This window comes from Sapajus apella, unplaced genomic scaffold (assembly GCF_009761245.1).
Source record: "Sapajus apella isolate SASKATOON/1434 unplaced genomic scaffold, GSC_monkey_1.0 scaffold17, whole genome shotgun sequence".
Classification (NCBI taxonomy): domain Eukaryota; kingdom Metazoa; phylum Chordata; class Mammalia; order Primates; family Cebidae; genus Sapajus; species Sapajus apella.
The window spans coordinates 14,409,494-14,427,445 of NW_022436957.1; the positions used below are offsets into that span (position 1 = coordinate 14,409,494).

The window sequence follows — 17,952 nt, forward strand, 5'->3', positions numbered from 1 at the left end:
CAAAAAAAAAAAAAAAAAAAAAAAAAAAAAAGTTTAAGGTGGTTTTAAAAAAGAATAAAGTTGATGAAGTGATTGTAATAACAGGGAAGGAGTTATGATCTTGAGTTAGAAAAAGACGCAAATTTCTACACTGCTAAGGATGCACAACTAGGTTGAAAAATGCAGAGAAACATACTGAGTGCTCCTTCCCGTTTTAGTTTTTTGCTACCACCATCCCACCATGGCTCACACCGTCATTCCTCTTGTCACAGATAAAAAAGACCAATATTTAAACAAATAACAAACTCCCCAAACGAAGCTGTAATGAAATAGTAAAGAGGAACAGAAAGAAACTAGAGAAACGTTTGCTTGTTCAACCAGTATTAATGGAATATCTGACATTTATTTTATATGGTGTATTAACTCTATTACACAGAATCTACTGCGGCACTAAAAAGGACAGTGGTTTTTTTTTCTTGCTCTGTGCATCAAAGCTTAACGAAAAATAGAACTTTTAATCAGAGTCATAATCATGATCAATCTTTAATAATTCAGCTGCTGTATTGCCTGCCACATTTTAGTTGGAGGTTATGGGGCCGGCCCTTGCTGATTTGCAAGGAAAAGGCAGCGCCAGGTGCATCCCTGAGCGCCCGATTTTCCAAGGCCGCCCCTGGGTACTGGAAGGAGAGGGGGCGTAGGGCCCAGCCGGATCAGGGGCGCCGGATCGGGTCTAGGACTTCCCCGGGCTGCTGCCCTTCGCTATTTCTCAGGTGGGACGATGGCGGCAGCGACCTTGTGGGATAGGAGAGGGTATCTGTCATTTCACTTCTGCGAGATAAACATGCCAAAAAATTTAAAAAGAAAAAAAGGACAAAGAAAAACACTTCGTTGTCTTTTTCTTTTTTTAACCGAAGCGTTTAAGGGATTTTGAAAGCCAAAAAGAGCCGCCTTGGGGCCATGGTTCCACTGGGGCTCGAACCCAGGACCTTCTGCGTGTAAAGCAGACGTGATAACCACTACACTATGGAACCGCTGCAAGCAGACTTGTTGTAACTGTATTCATCACAGCGGTTTCAGCCCCCTCCACCGGAGCCCCGCCCCTCCACTGTGACCCCGCCCCTGAGGCGCGGAGTTTGCGGCGGCTCCCGGCCTCTGGCTCCGGCATTTGGGCGGCTAGTCTTCCCTGCCCGTCAAGAGTTACGGCCCCTGGGACCAGGGCAAGGCCGGGGCTCTGGCCGACAGCGCCTCCCCGTCACCAGTCCCCAAACTTTCCCTTAGCCGAGGCGCCGGCGGGGCGGCCCGGCGGCCGGAAGTGCACTCTGCTTGGGCTCGGCGCCCCTGGCAGCTCCCTCCGTCCCCGAGGGCCTCGCGCCTTCCCATTTTCCCCACCGACAAACTGAGTCTCGGCCCCCATCCCCGGCCCACTTGCCCGTCGGAAGTCAGAACGTCGCCGCTTGCGGCGGCGTGGAAGGCGTCGCCTCCGGAGCAGGGAGGACAGGGGCAACCCTTGGAACCAAGTCAGGCAGCGCAGGGGATGAGGGTGGGCCGGGGGCAGTTTTGCGTTGGCGTCTGGCTTGCCAGGGTTGGAAAAGGCCGCTGGTTAGCGGGCTCCTTGCCCGAGGGTGTGGACCTCTTCCCGCTCGCCTGCCCCTTCCCGCAGTCTTCTTCCCCTCCCGAAGCCAGGCCTAGCGGAGGGTGCAAGTGGCAGGGCTTCCGTTGGGTCCCCTTGGTCTAGGGCTGCGGGGGTGGGGTGGGGGGCGAAGAGGTGTAGACCGGGCCATCCCTCTATGGCTTCCGGGGAGGCAGCGGCCCTGGCCACGTGATTGAGGAGCCCAGTGTAAAATGAAGATGCCAGGCCTCTTGTTAAGTTCTTGAAAATTTCACACGGTAAGTGCTGCGCATTCAGCCAGGCACGGGGCTCCTTGACCCTACTCAGGTCCTGGCTCTGACTTGCTTGCAGGACTGTGGTCTAGGTAAGGGGTTGGGACCCTCCATCACAAAGGGTGCTTCTTGCTTTTCATCATCAGTGTCATTTGCCTTCTTCAGGGTTTCTGGATGGATGTGCATCACCACCCTAGGATTGCTCATCATCTTCCAGCTTGAAAACCCACCTATAATCATTTGTGGGGGCGTCTTTAAGCACCCAGATGAACTTGGTCTGCAGGCGGCAGCTGTCCTTTTCATTGGATCATCCGCTGAGGTCGGTGGGTTGATAAAGTCATACTGATTTTATGGCAGGAACTTCCTTCAGCCAACTCCTGTCTTCAGGGAAGGACCTGGAAAAAACCAGGTGGGTGCAGGGAACACTAATGGGTCACAATCTAGATGTTCATCTTGATTTGGCCACTCATGAGCTGGGTACTCGACCTAGTCAGTTCACCTCCCATCTCTGTCTCCTCCTTTGTGAAATACAAGGATTGGACTTTCACCACTGTCACCTCTGGGTCTCAGTGTTATGCCCATCTTCCAGGTAGGAAAACAGAGGTAGTTATCTGCAATGTAATTGTACCCCAGAAATAGAGGCAGGCCAGCTAGTGTGTGAGTTTTCTAGTACCCGCTTCCCGATGTCCTCAGTTAGCTCTCTCATATTCATCATGGGGCCCCTTCCAGTCTGCTTTTGTGGTGAGACATTTTCAGAGGCCACTCGAGCACTTGAGGCCTAGATTGTGGGCTACCAGATGACCAGGAGTAGCCAGCCACCAGCCCGAGGATGCATTCGTGAGAGTTCCACGTTTCCCGCTAGTCAGCAAGCCTCAGGACTCCTGGGAAGCCTGATAATAAGTATATCCCACCTGTTTCCAAACCCCTAGCAGTCGAGAACACAACTGCCAGGAATTGGCCCTAAAATTACACCCACTGGTTGTGTTTTGGATGGTGTCTCTAGGAAGTGCTTTGCTCTCCAACCCTCTCTCCCCCTCCCCCCACCCAAAGATATGTTTGCTAAGTGCAAGCTTTGACCAAGTTCTCACACTTAACCTCCTTGTAGAAAAGAAGCTGGTGTCCCTCTGTTGCATGCAACACAGGTGTCTGCCATTGGTGAAAAACTCTTGTTCCTTTTCTCCATTCCAGGAGGGAGACTGTTCTGTTCTCGATCTGTTGCCCAGACTGGAGTGCAATGGCGCTATCTCGGCTCACTGAAACCTGTTCCTCCCGGGTTCAAGCGATTCTGCTGCCTCAGCCTCCCAAGGAGCTGGGATTACAGGTGCCTACCACCACACCCAGCTAATTTTTGTATTTTTAGTAGAGACCGGGTTTCACCAGGTTGGCCAGGCTGGTCTCGAACTCCTAACCTCAAGCACTCCACCTGCCTCAGCCTTCCAAAGTGCTGGGATTGCAGAAGTGAGCCACCGCGCCCTGTCTTACAGTCTCTTAGTAGTAAAATACAATATGGTTTGTAAAGCACTTTCTCCTACATTCCTGGGCCACAGGCCTGTGAGGTTGCTGTGGCAGGTATTATGACCTTCGTTTTTCAGCTGAAGAAGTTGCAACTGAAGTTTGAGTGCCTTGCCCGTGACCGGAAGCAGGGCTGGGAAGCCACAGGGCTGGACTCTGGTTGGGCCTTCTGATACCTGAGTGGCTGCGGGAAGCCCACGTTCATGAAGGCCTCATGTTATTCCTGAAAGAGTGCCATTGGTCTCTTCTGTTTTGTTTGCATGCCAGTGAGGAAATGGATCCTTTTCAAAACAATCTTTTGTAATTTTTTTTTTTTTTTTTGAGATGGAGTCTCGCTCTGTCACCAGGCTGGAGTGCAGTGGTGTGATCTCAGCTCACTGCAACCTCTGCCTCCCAGGTTCAGTCAGCCTCCCGAGTAGCTGGAATACAGGCATGCACCACCACACCCAGCTAATTTTCTTTTTTTTTTTTTTTTTTATTAGAGATAGGGTTTCACCATGTTGGTCTGGATGGTGTCGATCTCTTGACCTTGTGATCTGCCCACCTCAGCCTCCCAAAGTGCTGGGACTACAGGCATGAGCCACTGGCCCTGGCAATCTTTTGTAATTTTTAAACAAAGTACTCAAAAGTAGGAACTGAAGCTGGGTGGAGCGGCTCACTCTCAGCACTTTGGGAGGCTGAGGTGGATGGATCAAGTTGAGGTCAGGAGTTCAAGACCAGCCTGGGCAACATGGTAAAACCCCATCTCCACTAAAAATGCAAAAAAAAAAAAAAAGTTAGCTTGGTGTGGTGGCGCACACCTGTAATCCCAGCTACTCTGGAGGCTGAGGCAGGAGAATCGCTTGAACCCAGGAGGTGGAAGTTGCAGTGCGCCGAGATCACGCCACTGCATTCCAGATTGGGTGGCAGAGCAAGACTCTGTCTCAAAAAAAAAAAAAAAGTAGGAACTGAGAACCTACTGGAAGCAACAGTTGGTGACTTTCACCTGGAAACCATCAGAGCCAGGGATAAGGCCTCAGATGGCCACGGTTTTGCCTGGCACTTCAGTCTGTTCAGTGGGATTTGTGAGGCCTTCACCCCCAGGTATACCCACCAGCATCTGAACAGCTATAAGAAAAACACATAAACTCAAGAAGTGTAGAAAGCACTTCAGACTTTCGGAGTTCTCTGACTTCTCAGATGTTTAATGTTGTTTCGCCAGGGTCTGACTTCACTGATGGAGAATAACCCCACCAAAGACACCACAGGCCCAAACGCTGAGCTTCGTTAGAAAGCTTGGTTTACCTGATAGCATTTAGGAGCTGTGGTACTCTGTCCTTCAGGAAGTATTGAGTATTTACTAAGAAAAGTGAGCTATTGCCTTAGTAGGGCAGAGCTCACCTTATCTTCCCTTTCCATAGCTCATCATGTTTAGAACATCTTGAAACTACCCTGTTGTGATGGTCATTTGTCACTTTTTGCCACTCTCACAGTCCCTTACACTCCTCTATCATCTTACCCAGCTCAAATTTTATTTATTTATTTTTTAAAGACAGGTCTTCCTCTGTCACCTAGGCTGGAGTGCAGTGGCACGATCTTGGCTCACTGCAACCTCTGCCTCCTGGATTCAAGCGATTCTCCTGCCTCAGCCTCCTCACTAGCTGGGATTACAGGCACCCACCACCACACCCAGCTACTTTTTGTATTTTTAGTAGAGATGGGGTTTTGCCATATTGGCCAGGCTGATCTAGAACTCCTGGCCTCAAGTGATCCACCTGCCTTGGCCTTCTAAAGTGCTGGGATTACAGGCGTGAGCCACCACGCCAGCCCCACCCAGCTCAAATTCTGTGGTCATTTTTTGTCACTCTTGTTTGGCCTTTCATTTCTTCCTTGTGCTTATTGGCAAGACCACAATCTCTTACATCTGACTGTCTCCCTACCCTGCCCCTGAATACGGCCCAAGAAAAACACATCGAAGCTGAGTGGTTTCACACTAAATTCATGACCGCTTAGCTCAGGCGAGCCCTTACTGCAGTCCAGAATTGTGTCCACTTCTCTTAAAGGACAGTTTCATGTCCTATCTTTGTAAACCTCCTGTACCTCCAACCCCCATTTTGGTTACAGCTGATGACCTAGCTTCCTATTGCGGTGAAAAAAAATGGAAGCAGTCAGAACTTCCGCAAGTCCCCTGCTGGCCACCGTGTGCTCTCATGCTCTTCCTCCAGATCAGGGCAGGTTGGAACTGGCTAACTCTGTCGTGGGGGCTGTCCTGTGTCTTGTAAGATGTTTTGCAGCATCCCTGGCCTCTATTCACTAGAGGCCTGTAGCACACATCCTCCCCTGCCACCCATTTGTGATGACCCAAAATGTCCCCTGGGGGACAAAACCTTGGGAGCTATTTGGCAATGTCTGGAGACACTTTTGTTGGTTATGACTGGGAGAGGGGGAGTATAGGCACCCAGGAGGGAGAGGCCAGAGACACTGCCAAACATCCTGTGGTCCCAGCTACTCCAGAAGACTGAGGCAGGGAGGATCCCTTGAGCTCAGAAGATCGAGGCTGTAGCGAGCCATGATTGCACCACTGCACTCCAGCCTGGGTGACAGAGTTCTAAAAAAAAAAAAAAGGGGGCGGAGTGCAGTGGCTCACGCTTGTAATCACAGCACTTTGGGAGGCTGAGGCAGGCAGATTGCTTGAGCTCAGGAGTTCGAGACCAGCCTGGCCAACATGGCAAAACCCCATTTCTATAAAAAATACAAAAAAATTAGCCAGGCTTGGTGGTGTGCAGCTGTGGTCCCAGCTACTCTGGGGGACTGAGGCAGGGAGGATCCCTGGAGCCTAGAGAGGTCGAGGCTGTAGATCGTGCCACTGTACTCTAGCCTGGGTGACAGAGTGAGACCCTGTCTCAAAAACAAAAAACAGAAAAAGCTCTCTTAATTCCACTTCCACCTGTGCTACTTCCATTCCTCAGCTCTCCCTTATAACAACACAATTCTTAGAGTTGTCTTTGGGGCTCTCTCCAGTTCTGTCCCCTCATTGGGACTTGTCCTAGCTCTCCACCAAAATTCCTCTAATCCAGTGACTTCCGCATTGCTCCACAGAATAGCTCTTCCTTTTCATCAGATTTGATCTACCAGCAGCATTGAAAACAGCCCATCACTCCGTTTTAAGGTACTCTCCTCTTGGCTTTTCGGATGTGGCCCTCTCGTGATGTTTGTTTCCTCTCCCTGCATACTCGCTTTCGGTCACTGTTGCTGGCGCCTAATCTCTTTGTCCTTTAAACACAGATGTACCGCAGAGGTCTTGGTGCTTGGACTTCTCTATGTATTCTCGCCACCGCAGCAACCTCATTCACTCTAATGGCTTTCGATATCATTGAGAACCTAGAAGATTCCAAGTGTATATCTCTAGTCTAGACTTTCCTCCCAAACTCCAGACCTACATGTTCAGCATCTCCATTTAGATGTCTGTTAGGCATCTCACATGTCTGTGTCCATGCTCCTGATCTCTGCCCCTAAATCTACTCCTCTCTCTGTTTTTTTTTTAAAGACAGTTTTACTCTGTCGCCCAGGCTGGAGTGCAGCAGCGCCATCTCAGCTCACTACAACCTCCGCTGCCTGGGTTCAAACGATTCTCATGCCTCAGCCTCCCAAGTAGTTGGGATTACAGGCATGCACCACCACATCTGGTTAATTTTTTTTTTTTTCTTGAGACAGAGTTTTGTTATTGTTGCCCAGGCTGGAGTACAATGGTGCAATCTCTGCTCACCACAACCTTCGCCTCCCAGGTTCAAGCGATTCTCCTGCCTCAGCCTCCTGAGTAGCTGGGATTACAGGCATGTGCCACCACACCCGGCTAATTTTGTATTTTTAGTAGAGATGGGGTTTCTCCATGTTAGTCAGGCTGGCCTCAAACTCCCGACCTTGGGTGATCTGCCTGCCTTTGTCTCCCAAAGTGCTGGGATTACAGATGTGAGCCACCACACCCAGCCCCTAATTTTCTTCTGTATTTTGAGTAGAAACAGGGTTTTGCCATTTTGGCCAGGCTGTTCTTGAACTCCTGGCCTGAAGTGATCCACCCACCTGGGTCTCTCAAAGTGCTGGGATTACAGGCATGAGCCGCCGTGCCTGGCCTCTGTCTTTATCTCAGTTAATGGCAACTTCATTTTTCCAGTTATTTAGGCCTGAAACTAAGAATCACACTTGATTCTTCTTTTTCCCACACCCCCAATGTAATCATACTAGCAAAGCTTATTGGCACCACCTGCAAGACCTATCTAGAATTTGCTAGTGTTCTGTCATCTCCCCAGCTACACCCTAATCAAAGCCACTATCACATGTTGCCTGGATCGTAGCCAGTAGCCTCAGATCTTGGCCTTCCAGCTTCTGCCCCTTCTCCCCTACAGACTATTCTCCACACGGTAGCCAGAGTGGTCCTTTCAACATCTAAATTAGGTCTCATCACTCTGTGCAAAACCCTTCAATGGCTCCCTACTTCAACCAGAAAAGCTGAAGCCTTACAGTGGCCTACAAGGCTTGTACCTCTCTGATTATAAATCCTATTACTGGCCGGCCGTGGTGGCTCACACCTGTAATCCCAGCACTTTGGAGGCCAAGGTGGGCAGACACCTGAGGCCAGGAGTTTGAGACCATCCTGGCCAACATGAAGAAACCCCGTCTCTACCAAAAATACAAAAATTAGCCAGGCAGGTGGCATGTGCCTGTAATCCCAGCTACTCGGGAGGCTGAGGTGGGAGGATCGCTTGAGTCTGAGAAGCGGAGGTTGCAGTGAGCCGTGGTTGTGTCCCTGCACTCTGTCTCAAAAAAAAAAATCTTATGACTTTGCCTTTGCTTTGACTCCACTCCAGCACACAGGCCTGCTCGCTGCCCCTTCAGTTACACTAGGCCTCTCCTGCCTCAGGGCCTTTGCTCCTGCTGCTCTCAGCCTTGAATACTCTTTCCTTAGATCACACTGTTGCTTATTCTCTCACCTTGCTCAGGTCATACCCAAATATCTTCTCAGTGAGGCCTTTCCTGACTGCCTATTGAAAATTGCTGGCCAGGCACGGTGGCTCACGCCTGTAATGCCAGCACTTTGGGAGGCTGAGGTGGTTGGATCACGAGGTCAGGAGTTTGAGACCAGCCTGGCCAATATGGTGAAACCCCCATCTCTACTGAAAACACAAAAATAAGCTGGGTGTGGTGGTGTATACCTGTAATCCCAGCTACTTGGAAGGCTGAGGCAGGAGAATTACTTGTACCTAGGAAGCAGAGGTTGCAGTGAGCCGAGATCACGCCACTGCACTCTAGCCTGGGTGGCGGAGTGACTGTGTTTCAAAAAAAGAAAAAGAAAATTGCTACTATTCTTTTCCATTGATGCTAGAGACTCACTGTCCCCCTTACCTGCTTATTTTTCTTGCAGCAATTAATTTGTACATATTTACTAATTTATTTTGTTGATTGTCTGTCCCCACCATCCTTGACTGGAATGAAAGTTCCATGAGGGCATGGATTTGGCTTCATTCTCTGCTATAGTACACAGAGCCTAAATAGTTTCCAGCACATAGTAAGTGCTCAGTGAATATGTCTTGAAAAAAAAATGTGTCAGTGTTGAGGGTGACTCAAGCTAGGGTGATGAGTTCCAGTCAAAGCTAATCCTGGGTTTTTGCTTGACTTCTTGAGCAGAGATGTGTCCTAATTCACCTGACTTGACCGTGAGATGATCTAGAGGCTGGCAGTTCTGCTGCCACCTTCCTATTGCATTATATTAGACAGGGCTCTTGGTTGCATACAACAGAACCCTCTTGTTCAAAATATTCACTTGTCTTCCCCATGTAGGATTTTGACATCATGGCCTCACTGATAGACTTGCCCAGGTGACTTGCTTTGCCCAATTGAATGTGAGCAGAAGTGATGTGTATCACTTCCAAGCAAAAATGTAAGAGCCAGTGTGATGGCTGCTTCTGTCTTTCCCCTTTGCTGAGAGAAGAACAGCAATGCCCCAGAGACAGGCTGGTCTGAGTTTCAGAGGGAAGGCTCTGTGTTACAGAACCGCAGCCCACCTGCACCGGCCGTGGAACTGAAGTGCAAAACAAACCTTTGTCATTGTAAGCCACTAACGTTTGGGGTTGTTACCAAAGCATAACACCACCTAAGTGGCTTCAACGCTCCCACCACTAGTTTTAGAGGATAAGGAGTTGATTAAAGGACATCAGGTGGCCCACAGGATCTCCAAGAAGGCCTTGGTGACTCCAAAGCTAGGAATGATGTCCAGATCTCACTAAGGGACCTCGCTAGCACAGAGCACACTGCTGTCTCCTCTGAGTACAGATTTAGTAACTCAAACCAGCGTTGGAGCCCAGAATCATGACCACTGCTGTCTCTGGAAACTGGACACCTCTGCCACTAACCTTGGCAGAAGATGGCTTTTGGGAGCCCTCCACGTCTTCAGGTTACCCTCTTCTGCATTGAAGTTGCTGGCAGAGCTTAGTTTACCTGCCTGTGCTCTTGCTACCAAAGAAACTGGAAAAGCAATTTTCTTGTTTCTACTTTGGGGAGTTAGGAGTCAAACGGGAAGAATTACCAAGACATAGGGAGGATGATCATGAAGCATGAAAGACACCCATGACCTGCTGGAGGCCTGAGGATGGAGCCGACACCAAGAGATTCCAGCTGAGCAACAGAGCAGCTGTGTGCAGCCATTTACGCCCTGGCCTGAGTCATGCATATACCATTGACTCTTCAGTTATTTGAGGAATCCATTCCCAGCTTTGCTTAAGCCAGCTTGAATGGGTTTACTGACACTTGAAAGAGTCCTAATGATCTGTGCCTAAAATGGACGAGCATCGGCACAGTGGCTAACAGTGGTGCCCTGGCTTGGTTGCCTGAAAGTTTTGGTTGTTCTCAGTCCCCAGTAAGAGGGGATGAAGCCGACAGTCGTGGGAATGGTCGCTTCTGGTAGGGTAGGTGTAATAGTCTGTTCTCATGCTGCTAATAAAGACAAACCCCAGACTGGGTAACTTATAAAGGAAAGAGGTTTAGTGGACTCACAGTTCCAATGGCTGGGGAGGCCTTACAGTCATGGCAGAGGATGAAGGAGGAGCAGAGGGATGCCTTACATGCTGGCAGGCAAGAGACAAATGAGAGCCAAGCAAAAATGGAAGCCCCTTATAAAACTGTCAGAGCTCATGAGACTTATTCACTATCATGAGAACACGGGAAAGACCCGCTCCCATGATTCAGTTACCTCCCCTCCAGGTCCCTCCCATAACGTGGGAGTTGTGGGAGCTACAGTTCAAGATGGGATTTGGGTTGGAGCACAGCCAAACCATATCAGTAGGGTTATGGTTTCCCTGTCTCCTGGGGAGCCAGTAAGTACTCCAATACAGCAGGGCACTTGCTCACGTGTGGCACAGTAACCAGGGCAGGTACAGTCATACAGTGGGCAACATACCTGTGGCAGATGCTGCTAGTTGCTTATCCAATATCCATTCCTCTTTTCCTCAGTAATAAAAGTGAGAAGAACACAGTGGTACAGTGCTTGCTGTGTATTAGGAACTATTCTAAGCTCTTCACTCGTATTAACTCATCCGATCCTCACGAGATCCCTGTACTATTACCATAGTTAGTTTGCAGGTGAGAAAATTGAGGCACAGAGTACGTTGGTAACGACCATGTCACACAGTGACATAAAGGAGCAAGGTTCTAAGCCCAGACCATCTGGCCGCACAGGCTGGGCTTGGCGATGTGTCCGGCTAAAACAGCTTCATTTCTCAGGCTCCCTTACAGTCTGGAGAGACTGTGTCCTGCACTTCTGGCCAATCAGATATATAAATAGGCAGGCTTCCAACACCATTTCCTTGAAAGGAGGTAGACCCATTTGCTATCCCCCTTTTTGTCCATAGTTCATCTCTGCCTGGAATGTGAATGTGGCACTAGAAGTAGGGCATCACTTTCTTTTGGGATCACCGTTTTGTGGCCGGTAGTTGACAGTTGGGAAGAAAGCTGCATGGCTTGGCTGAAGGAAGGAAGGTGCCTGGGTCCCAGCCCAGATTCCCTACTCTGGGTTCCTTGTGAAATGAGCAATAACATCCCTCATTTTTAATGCTACTGTTTAGTGGAAGTTTGTTACATGAGGAAAAATACAGAGCCTACTGATTGAACCTTTCCACGTTGCTGAGTCATAGCTGTCTCCTGTACCAAATTAAATGTCTTTAATTTGCCTCCTAGCTACCGAGGGCTTGCCCTGTGTTCCAGTCCCCTGATGGAAGTTGTTCATTATCAAATGCCTGCAGTATGTGTCGGAACTTTTTTTAAAAAAAGTGTATGACATGGCCTAATCTCAAGAAGTTTGAAGAACATGAGTTAGCCCAAAGGACTCATTTCTTCCAAGATATTAATGGAAGATAATGGCTTGATGTGATTTTCCTAATGTAGGATGTTATTGGATTTGAATTTGGGCCCAGTCTCCTTTCTCTTAAAGAAGATACTTGACAAAGGAGAAGGCCGACGAGAGGTAGGCAGGATGATATGCAAAAACCTGTCTAATAGGAAAGAAGGCCTCATATGGTATACCTCTCCAGACCAGCTGACTATAACCTTCACAGTCACCTGCAATCACTTTCAATGAGATTAGATTTCCTAGAGATGGCCACTCTAGAGAGAAACAGATCAGCTTAGAATGCTTTGTCTCTCCCTCTTTTATTTACCTGTCTTCAGATGTGCCTAGTTTCTTTTTCTTTCATTTTTTTCTTTTCTCTTCTTTTTTTTTTTTTTTTTGAGGCAGAGTCTCACTCTGTTCCCCAGGCTGGAGTGCCATGGCACGATCTCAGCTCACTGCACCCTCACCTCCCGGGTTCAAGCAATTCTGCTGCCTCAGCCTCCCAAGTAGCTGGGATTACAGGCACCTACCACCACACCTTGCTAATTTTTGTATTATTAGTAGAGATGGGGTTTTTACCACGCTGGCCAGGCTGGTCTTGAACTCTTGACATCAGGTAATCTGCCCACCTCAGTCTCCCAAAGTCCTAGGATTGTAGGTGTGAGCCACCGCACCTAGCAGAGATGTGCCTAGTTTCTAAAGTCACTCCCCTGCGACTAGGTAACTGAAAACAACAATTTGACTACTGCCCACTCCTCTAGAGCCCCATTTAAAAGGCAATGCTTGATAGCAGCCAGTGCTAATTGGTGATGGAAATAAAATGGGTTACTCCCTCGACTTCCACAGCACTTACTGTCTGATTTAGGTTTCCACATGGATTCAGCTGGGCACAAATAAGACTTGCCTCTAAGCTGTTCTCTACAGTCTGAGAAAGATTTCAAGAGTGGTGCAGGTGTTAAACTCCAATCATACTGTGTATTTTTACTAGTGATTTCAAGAATTGGAGATCTTTTAGATACAATTAGGGTAGAGACTGAAGGCCATCTACAGTAATGAAAGCAAAACCAATTAGTAGGTAGTTTAACTCATTTAGAGGCTATCTGCAGGCTAGCAGTTTTCCTCTGCTAAATCCTGTTAAGATGCAGTGGGTTCTATTTTGTGCAGAAGGAGCAGGCTGCCATGACAACTGTCTGTGAATATTATTTCAATATTAGTCATACATTTCCAGTGTCTGCCTCTGGGCTCAGTGTTCTAAAGCCTGAATACACAATTATTCTTAATTGACCTCTCCTGGACATGTTTACAAAAAGAACAAAGACGAAACACTTTCAACTGCTGACTTTTTTTTTCTTTCGGAAATTTAAATGAATTCACACAATTGCAAATTGATTGTGGATCTTGTCATTTTTTCTTTTAGAAAGGTGATTTCGATGTGAACTTATATTGTGCCGGACTATAGATTTCATTGAATAGGCGTACTACACCAGGATTTGGAAAGTTCTGCAGGCGTGTAGTCCTTACAGAAAAATTATTATTTTTTTTTCATCTAACAGTATCAGAAAGAATGTTGTGGTTGCCTGTGGCAGAAGATCCAACCCAAACTGAGCTAGCAAAACCAGTTTCCAACGAATCTGCTTTGAAAATTCCAAAGGTAAGATTTGATCCAGAGACTTAGGATGGAGGGCTTGTGCTCATTTCCCTACCCTTCTCTTGGTCGGCCTTTCTCCATGTATCACTTTCACCCCCTGGACTGGCTCTTTTCATAGTGACGCCTTGCTCAGAGCACCACACTAGGGGAAGATGAGTGAGTCTGTCCCAGCACTCTCTCCAGGTACCCCAAGATTCCCTCATATTATCTTTCTTTAGCTGTGTGCCCACCCCAAACACTCCTTTTTGCCAGGAGAAGAAGATGTGCTGTCTTAGGCCTGAGTTATGTGCTTATTCCTGGAAAGTTGCTGTGGCTTGGGGAGCGGGCTCTGTTAATTGGCTTAAGTCAGCCGGGGCCCACACTTAGAGTCGGGGGCTGCATCAATCCAACACAAACCACATGGTAAAAACGGAGCAGGGTTGATTTCAAAAAGGAAAATTGTGCTTCTGTTACAAGGCAGTTTAGGGGACTGTTTGCTAGCCACCTGGTTAGGGAACAGAATGCTGGCCTAATAATAATAATAGCTAACATTTACTGAATACTCTGAGCCAGGCACCAAACTGCTTTACAGTTGCATTGCTTAGAGAATGTGTTTGGCTGCCTGGAGTAAGGTAAATGGAAGCAGGGGCTTAACACAGAGTGGTTGGTTTTCGTCCCACATGATACAAAGCCAGGAGATGCACAGTGTCACATTGTCATCCAGGTCTCAAGCTCGTCCCTCCATCCTCTTGCATCATTACTTTGGTATTCTCAATGTGAGGCTTTCTTCCTAGTGTGTACAAGATGGCTGCTCCTCCTCCAGGCATTGTATCCTGGTTCCAGGCAAATGGGGGGAAGGACAAAGAGAAGAGGCTTGTGCCAGCTGAGTCGTTTCTTTTTGTATCAGGAAAATAGCTTTTCTGGAAGCCTCAGCCTGTAGATTTCTGCTTATATCTCAAAGGCTAGAACTGTGTCACATGACTACCCTTAGCTGCAAGGGAGCCTAGCAAATCAAGTTTTGTTGGCTGAACACTGCCACCTAGAACAAAACTGGGGTTTTATTAGGAAAAGAGGGGAAATGGACAGTCATGATCAGTGGCTGCTACAATGTGTATTAACCCATTAATTCGTTACATCAACCCAGTGTGATCAGTGCTATCACTAGCCTGTTTTATAGTTGAAGCAACAGGCACAGAGAGGCTATGTAATTTACCCAGGCTCACACAGAGCTGTTAAGTGCTGGGGCAAGAACTTGAACCCAAGCAAGCTGACTAGAACCTAATTCTATTATGTTCCTAGACATATCCTGACCCACTGAGCAGACCACATTTCTTCTCTAGGATGTATATCCACTCAGGAAATGCAGGCTTCTCCTAGAAATGGCAACTAATATTTGTTTAGCACTTTATAGTTTACAAAGAGATTGCTACTTAAATTATTCCCATTAGAAATATATTTTATTTTATTTATTTATTTATTTATTTTTGAGACGGAGTCTTACTCTGTTGCCCAGGCTGGAGTACAGTGGCGTGATCTCAGCTCATTACAACCTCTGCCTCCCAGGTTCAAGCAATTCTTGTGCCTCAGCCTCTGGAGTAGCTGAGACTACAGGCACACACCACCACACCCTGCTAATTTTTGTATTTTTAGGAGAGATGGGGTTTTACCATGTTGTCCAGGTCGGTCTTGAACTCCTGACCTCAAGTGACCAGCCTGCCTTGGCCTCCCAAAGAGCTGGGATTACAGGTGTGAGCCACTGCACCAGCCCTATTCTCATTTTTTAAATGAGGAAACTCATTTAAGAGGAGTTATGTAAGTTGCCTAAGTTCCTCAGGTTGAAAGTGGCAGAGCTGATATTCCCTCAAAATTGTAAAACTTACCCCTGTTTGCCTTTCTTAATCTTCCTACTCTTCTCTGCACAGAGGAGTTCATTTCTAGTTTTTTAAAATGACAATATTTCACTCTAGGCGCTGTATTAACTTCATAACCTTCTCAGGAAGACCATTTCTCTATGTAAAAGAGAAATCTTTGCTCTCTCACCTGCATGTTTTCACATAGCCCGCCAGCAGGAATGTGGTACATCAGTGGGAACTATGACAGAAGGAACGGAGACCTGGAAAGGGAGGTGGTTTTTCTCTCACATCATATAAAACCCAGAGCTCTGTCAGAAAATGAAAGTGTTAGTTATAGATAGTTCTTATTGACCTGTTAAAGAGTCATTAAACATATAGACATTTCTTGTCATTAGTTACATCAGATTACTTTGTTACTTTTCTTTAAAACGATTTCATAAATTGAACTTGTCACTGACTAAGAATGACAGCCCATTGCACTGGGATAAATTAGAAGTTTCACTACGTTACTGACACCTCAGTTTGCTTATGACTATTATTTCCCTCATTCTTTTCAAGTCTTTGAAATCTTTAGCTTTTGGCATTGTTTTATTTACATATCACAACATTCTTCTGTTTTGGTGTTACTACTGAGTAAACCATAAAAATTGCAAGAACATTGTAGAATTAAAACATTTTAGGGAGGCATGAGACCACAATCAAATACATTTGAGAAATACCTTGGTTCACTGGGCACGGTGGCTCACGCCTGTAATCCCAGCACTTTGGGAGGCCAAGGCAGGCAGATCACCTGAGGTCAGGAGTTCGAGACCAGCTTGACCAACATGGAGAAACCCTGTCTCTACTAAAAAAACACAAAATTAGCCAGTTATGGTGGCACATTTCTATAATCCCAGCTACTTGGGAGGCTGAAGCAGGAGAATCACTTGAACCAAGGAGGCAGAATTTTTGGTGAGCTGAGATTGAGCCATTGCATTCCAGCCTGGGCAACAAGAGTGAAACTCAGTCTCCAAAAAAAAGAAAGAAATATACTGGCTCAGTCCAGAAAGGCGGGACAACTTGAATCAAGTAGGAGGAGGAGGAATGGCTTCTGGGTTATAGGTAGATTTTAAAATGTTCTAGTTGACAATTGGCTGAGTTTATCCAAAAACCTGGGATCAGTAGAAAGGAAATGTCTGGGTTAAGGGACTGTGGAGACCAAAGTTCTTATTGTGCGGATGAAGCCTTCAGGTAGCAGGCTTCAGAGAGAATAGACTGTAAATATTTCTTTTCTTTCTTCTTTTTTTTTTTTTTTTAGATGGATTCTCGCTCTGTCACCCAGGCTGGAGTGCAGTGGCACAATCTCAGCTCACTGCAACCTCTGCCTCCCGGGTTCAAGCAATTTTCCTGCCTCAGCCTCCTGAGTAGCTGGGATTACAGGTGCCTGCCACCACACCCGGCTAATTTTTGTATTTTTAGTAGAGACGAGGTTACACCATATTGGTCGGGCTGGTCTCGAATTTCACCTCATAATCTGTTCGCCTTGGCCTCCCAAAGCGCTGGGATTACAGGCGAGAGCCACCGCCCCCAGCCCTGTAAATGTTTCTTATCAGACCTAGGATCTGTGTTGCTATTAATGCTGGGGAGGTAGAATGAGGCACGTCCAACTCCTGTTTCTCATCATGGCCTGAACCCGTCTTTTAGGTTAAAATTTAAAGTGCCCTGGCCTAGGAAGAAGTCCATTCCAATGGTTGGGGGGCCTTAAAATGAATAAGACCAAGTGTGGTGGCTTGCGCCTGTAATTCCAGCGCTTTGGGAGCCCAATAATTTGAGACCAACCTGGAGAAGATGGTGAAACACCATCTCCATAGAAAATAAAAAATTAGCTGAGTGTGGTGGTAGATACCTGTAGTCCCAGCTACTTGGTAGGCTGAGCAAGGAGGATTACTTTAGCCCTGGAGGTGGAGGCTGCAGTGAGCTATGATCATGCCACTGTGCTCCAGCTTGGGCACGATCATAGCTCACTCTTTATAGAGTGAGACCCTGTCTCAAACAAATAAAAAATAAAAAACAGTACTGTGTTACAGAGCAGTGCCACTCAAAGTATGCTTCATGTTCATCTAGGAGCTTATTAGAAATGAAGCTTCACAGCCTCACCCCAGACCTACTGAATCAGAACCTCTAGGAATTGGGCCCAGGAATCTGGGTTTTGACGAGATCGCTAGGTGACTTGTAAGTACATTCAAGTTTGAGAAGTGCTGTTTTAGAGTTTTACGTGAGTTGTAAGACTGACAGATTGTGCACTCTTTGAATGTTGGTGAAAATAAGAGCTTTGGCTTTAGTAAATTAAGCCTATATTGAACTCTGGATTCTCCTTTGAAAGTCCCCAAATCCTAGCCTCCAGTTAGCTACTCCAGGTCACAAGCCTTAGCTCAAGTGTACGTGTGACTCCATCCTTTATCAGCACCTTCACCTGATTAATCCATGTTCAACCTTCTGCTGTCAGGTCAAAGATGACTTCCTCAGAGAAGCCTTTGCTCGACCTCCCAACTCCCTCCCATAAAATGAATACTTGTCCTTTGCAATTTCACATTTATTTTTTATGATTTAATTAATAGTTACGTCTCCTACTAGGCTATAAGCTTTAGGAGGGAAGAGACCTTATCAGTTTTGCTAATTGGCATATCCCCAGGGTGCAGAACAGTACCTCACACATAATAGATGCTCAACAAATATTTACTTAATGAATATATGAATGAAACCAT

The 17,952-nt window shown here is 47.0% G+C and overlaps 1 protein-coding gene and 1 non-coding gene across 2 annotated transcripts in view; one reads left to right on the top strand and one right to left on the bottom strand.

Moving 5' to 3' along the window:
• Positions 1–937: 937 nt before the first annotated feature.
• Positions 938–1,010, bottom strand: TRNAV-UAC. Its single transcript has one exon. It is a non-coding gene; the product is annotated as a tRNA-Val (tRNA).
• A 517-nt stretch (positions 1,011–1,527) lies between these two features.
• The window catches only part of PPEF1 (protein phosphatase with EF-hand domain 1), a 123,175-nt gene continuing 106,750 nt past the window's right edge, over positions 1,528–17,952 (top strand). The window contains exons 1-2 of the mRNA XM_032285842.1: positions 1,528–2,179; positions 13,282–13,379. The gene's annotated coding sequence lies outside the window, so the exon portion shown is untranslated. The remainder of the gene's footprint in view (positions 2,180–13,281; positions 13,380–17,952) is intronic.